Here is a 5,645-nt window from a genome sequence, read left to right on the forward strand (position 1 = left end):
GGAGTGGAGGAATCCTCCTTGCCCGACTAGCTCCGCAAATCGGGAAACCACGCGTCCCAAGCTTGTGAACCCTAGACAGAAGAGGCGACGGCGCAGGACACAAAACACGCTCGCCCTCGTACGTGCATGGGGCATCGATACCGAAAGGGGAAGAAGAGCGGCCTGGATCAGCATGGGCCTCATACCCATCTGACACCGGCCCAACTTCACTCAGGCCCGAATCCGTCCAAACCGCCCCAGCCGCAGCCAGCAGCTGATTCAAACGGATCGCCCTCGCGGTCGAGATCTCGGTCGCCGCCGCTGCCATGACGGGCACCGCTGACCCCTGCCGACCGGCGTGCCGCCTCCCACTCTTCCGCTTCTTCACCGTGATTCAAGATTCCGGCCTAATCATATCAAATAATGTAAGATTTGGAAGACTCACCTTAGGAATGGGCCCTTTCCAAGGCCGGATCGCCGACGCCGCCGTCTTCCGATGAACAACGCGCCGGATCATCTCGATCTTCTCGCCCACGTGAATACCTATACGTGCCGGATTGTCCGGTGGTAGAACCCGATCGATCGTAGTAGCCACCTCCTCTTCGCTACAACCTGAATGGAAAAACTCACAAATAAGATCCGAAGGAGAGGGAGACGGCGGCGACTCCACCGGCGCTGCCTCCCCATCCTCATCCTCGTCGTGGTCGTCGGTCTCGGCGAGCGCCCAGAACCGGCCGCCGACCCGCCGTTGATCGCCGGCGCTGGACGACTTAGCCGCGGTCGGGCGCATGGTCGCCCGCCCAGTCACCCAGTCGCTAGACCCCATCTCTTGGTTACCCGGTAGAACCCTCACATGAGTAGCTACTGCATATATTATCCCAAAACCTATCCATGATGTGTTGCGCAACACCGCCCAAGTCGTGGTCCGTAGTGCATCCTAGCAATAAACAAGTTGAGATAGCAGCTGGAAGCTTTGCACCAAACAGACACATGGCACTGCTCAAGTCTCTGGCATCCTATGTGTTGGAATAAGCCACGGCGTCTGATGCGGTCAGGCGCGTCGGGTGCGCGGAGGACGTGCGGGGCGCAGCTGCGTGTGTACGTGTGCGTGTGTGTGGTGGTGTGTGAGTTTGCTCGCGTCGAGCCCATCACAGTAGTGCTAGGTCGTGTAGCAATGGGTAGTTGCAGCGGGTAGTTGCAATGGGTCCCGCGGATGAGCAGCGGCGCACGTTGAGGGAAACCGAGTCATCAGGCGTTCGTGCGCTGGGTGAACACGTCTTGCGTGGCTACTGCGCTGCCTAGGCTAGCTACAAAGCCGGCTTTATAATCCGTTTGTTATGCGTGGTACGCGTGCATATATATAACAGGAAAGCGGGGCGTTGGTCGCCAGTAAAAAGTGCTTATTTTACCTTCGTTTAGAGAGAGAGGGGGGGCTGCGCCAACACTATGCACTTGGAGTAGACAGCATGATTAATGACAGCTAAAATGAAACGGAGAGGGCACAAGGCATAGTATAAAATTCAAAGAAAATTATCTTAATAAATTTTCCCAATAATAAGACATGAGGAGTATTGCCGCGCGTAAATGCATGGCTAGGTTGCACAAGTTTTGAGTAGATCACACATACAAACACCAACTACAGCCTAAACGAGAACAAATTAAATGCATCAAGTTTCAATTTTGAGCACCTGGCCATGCGGCAACACACACTTTCAAAAGACGTACTGCTAAGTGCTAACACGCGGCCGGCTTTCGTCCTTTCATTCTTCTTCTCGTATATCTGCCATTTAGCTTCGGCTGCCTCAAACATCTGTATGGACAATTTCTTCCTTCGCTGTCGCTTTATCCGTGGCCGCGTTGCCCTTGGCGTTTTTTCAGAGCCTCCACGAGACGCTTGAGGCGCGCGTCAGCATACTCGTCCTCCGTGCGCTTGAGGCATGCGACAGCATCCTCCTCCTCCGTGCGCATCAGGTACCCGGCAACCTCCGCCGGGGACATGTCGACCTCCTGCAGCAGCTTACCTATCTGCGTGAACAGCTCGAAGAAATGGTGGGCGCTGATGGTGATGTCCAGGTAGTTGTTGGCCAGCACCTTGAAGGCCTCGAAGCGACAGTAAGACATCTCGATATGCTTGTCCATCCTACCTGGCCGGATCAGCGCTGGGTCCAGCTTGTCCTTGTGGTTGGTGGTGAAGATGATGATACGCTCGCCGCCGCACGCCGACCACAGCCCATCAATGAAGTTGAGCATCCCGGAAAGGGTCAGCTTGGTGCCATCGGCGTCCTCCCCTCTCTCTTTCTTCTGAATGAAGAGCTTCTGGAGCTCTGTGTTATCGCTCTCATCGCCGGACTTCTTGTCCCTGCGCTTGCATTTGCTGGTAAAGTCGACGGAGCGGTCAATGTCCTCGATGACGATGATGGACTTTCTCTTCGTCTGAATGAAGAGCTTCCGGAGCTCTGTGTTGTCATTGACCGCCGTGAGCTCGAGGTCGTAGATATCATACTCAAGGTGGTTGGATATGGCGGCGATCATCGTGGACTTTCCGGTGCCGGGGGGGCCAAAGAGCAGGTACCCACGCTTCCATGCCTTGCCGACCTTGTCGTAGTAGCCCTTTCCTTGTCGGAAGGCATTGAGGTCGTTGATGACGGCCTGCTTCTCCATGGGGTCCATGGCAAGCGTATCGAACGTCGCCGGGTGCTGGAACGCCACATGGCTCCAGCAATTCTTTCCATCTGGGTTGTTGGTGAAGAGGCGGCGCTGGCGGTTGTTGGCGATGACGGTGCGGCCCTCTCCAAGGACGTGGGGCAGATAGGAATCTTTGACTTTATCGCGGAAGCTGCGATGGAATGCAACTCGGTAGAAGCGGCGCTCCTCATCACCAGGGCGTCGGATGAAGACGCTGGAACGTAGGCGCTCCGTGTAGGCGAACCACCAGAGTTTGGTGCCTTGGAAGGTGTCGATGATCTCCTGTTCGTCGTCAACAAAGAAATGGGGTTCCCGTTCGCCACTGCCGAGCTCGGCCTTGAGCTTGTGCGCCCCATCGGTACAATGGCGGGAGATGTAGGCCTCAATCGCAACGAACAACTCGCTGCGTTCGAAACGGTTGGTGGTGTACTCGGGGATGGTGATATGTACGGTTGACGTAAAGAAAGCGGTGGCCTTGTTGATAAACAGTTTGAACCTGTGATGGTTCATTGCCAAGGTGATGAGGCCAGCTAAGAACGCCAGAGCTGATCCAACCCCGGCCCACAAGTCCTTGGACACCATTGGTTGGGTAGCTTGGCTTGCTAGCTAGGTTTAGGAAGCAACAGCTCTAAATTGATGAGACCAAAACTAAGCTAGCTAGGTTGAAACTGGCGCTGCAGTTGCATCAGCTGATATCTCAACACACATATATATAGAGATGCGCTGCCAGACACTCAGGAGACAGGGAAAAAAAACACAATATACCAACATGTCACAGCGAAAGACACTCAGAAATTTTCCTGCTTGTTGAACTTTACCACTTTCAGGTACCCATGGACAACACTCATCTTCACGATTCATCCAGTAGCGGATATACTAATCAGTTATTATGTATACACTTAATAATGTGCGTGAAATACACGTCGCAAAATAGATAAACAAATATCAGCTGATCAATTGTTTTTATGAAATAACTAGATAGTAATGTAAACAAAAGTAGGACCATACATAAATATTTGTAATAAATAACAAAGGAAGCGATAGGACCAGGTAGATGCAATAAGTTTAAAAAAAAGTGAAGGCCAGTTAACAAGCTCAATTATAAATTGAAAAGATAAAAATAAAAAATAGGATTAGATAACTAGATAAAAGTATACATACAAAAGGAAACAGATGATTAGATAAAAGAGTAGATTAAAAAGAAAAAGGAAGACCAAGCCATGATACAGAGAATATCCAACATTTATATTTATTTCAGGAGCATCATCACCTCCAAAAAGATGCACATGTGTATTAGTTGCACGCAAAACAAAGCTTGCCAGCGTTTGCATGATTACATCCTACATGGTATTACCATAAGTATGGTTATAAATGAATAATTTATACTGATAAACCAGCGTTAGATTATCGGTATAAAAGCAGAGGAGGTCGATCATTGTGCCTTGTAAACAAATATAGATCGTCATATATCTGCTACACCCTAGTTATGTCCAAAGCAGAGGAGGACTAATTATATATCCTTTTTGGAAAAAAAAAAGGACTAATTATGTGGCGCGACAACCTGTACTTTTCACACATCTAGCAACAAAATAATAATGTATGTTACACCATGTGGCACCCAACTTAATTAATCATATGCATAATGAGCATTAATGTCTGTTTACATGTAGTAATACGGGCTCCATGAAGTCATGAGGTGTCGCCAGCTACCGTTCTTGATTTGATCATATTAATTGTCTTAGTCTGCAAATGGCTACGTTTTTTAAAGAGGGCCAGTTAAGCCGAAACTTTGTCGTATGTCTTAACCATTCGATGAAAGAGCAAGACTTGGTAACAACCAATTATGCAAATTGTACTTTTTAAATGTCCAATTTGTCACAAGAGACCTAGCGTTGTTCAAAATTGTACTCTGAACAATAAAACCACTCACACTACTTCCAAAAATCTTGAAAATAACAACTAGCATGTTAGTTGCCTGCAAAAGCGAAGATTGCCAGCATGTGCTCAATGATAACATACATGATAGCCAGCGAGACCAAGCCATGGTTAGTGAAAATGTCTTACTTTGGGAAAGGCACTCGACTACTGATTGTACTCCTACATATATAGCATAGTTAGTGAAAATTGGTCCTGACCTACTCAACAATACTTTGTAAACCATATGGTGGTGGTTACACAAACTTTATATTCCAAGCCATGGTGCGCTTTAGTATTATTGATTCCAAGCCATGGTCCTGACCTACTATTAACTTGTAGCTCAGACAGACTAAAATGTACTATATGTTACACCATATGGCACCGAACTTAGTCGTCACACATTTGGTTTGTATGTAGCAACACGTGCGTCAGTCCAAGCCATGGTGCGCTTTAGTATTATTGATTGTCTTAGTCAGCAATTATGATGTGCTTTGTGCCTCAACTGTTATTGACTTTACACTCGTCTTACTCTGCAATTTTTTGTAGGATCAAGTGGATAGGCCCAGATTTGTTTCGACCGATGGATTGATGCAAGGGCAAGTTTATATATAAGTACATGTTATGTATATTTTTAAGCCCAGCAACGACCCCTAGCTGGAGTAGGTTTTGTCCTTTTGTTTTTTTACCCTTGCAATTATTTGTACTTTTTAAAATCTCTGAGAAATTGCGGGGTAATTCACCTACTAATCTCTCTTTAAAAACAGAGTGGGTTATTGGAGGTCCTGTTCCAGTAGTCCTCGTTTACCCAGATGTGTCTTTCTAAACCATGTTCAAATATTCTTCTTCCTAACGACAGCATCCCTCTTTCCTAGAACATTCTTGAAAGCGCAGGTTTACTCCCAGAGGTAGGATGAATGGGAGATTTTTAGAAATTCGTTAAACTATGTCGAATTTGACGAAGAGGTGGGGTGTACTACGTCTAATCCAACATGATACTAGAATTTGGATCACAATTTAACATTCAGTGTGAAGGAATTTGAGAGTTGGTCTACTGATACTAGTTT

General features: G+C 47.6%; 1 pseudogene; it reads right to left on the bottom strand.

Annotated features, from left to right (window-relative positions):
- Positions 1 to 1,532: 1,532 nt before the first annotated feature.
- LOC119357454 lies at positions 1,533 to 3,330 on the bottom strand (annotated as a pseudogene).
- Between the last annotated feature and the right edge of the window lie 2,315 nt (positions 3,331 to 5,645).

Source organism: Triticum dicoccoides, chromosome 1A, assembly GCF_002162155.2.
Source record: "Triticum dicoccoides isolate Atlit2015 ecotype Zavitan chromosome 1A, WEW_v2.0, whole genome shotgun sequence".
In the NCBI taxonomy this organism is placed as follows: Eukaryota; Viridiplantae; Streptophyta; class Magnoliopsida; order Poales; family Poaceae; genus Triticum; species Triticum dicoccoides.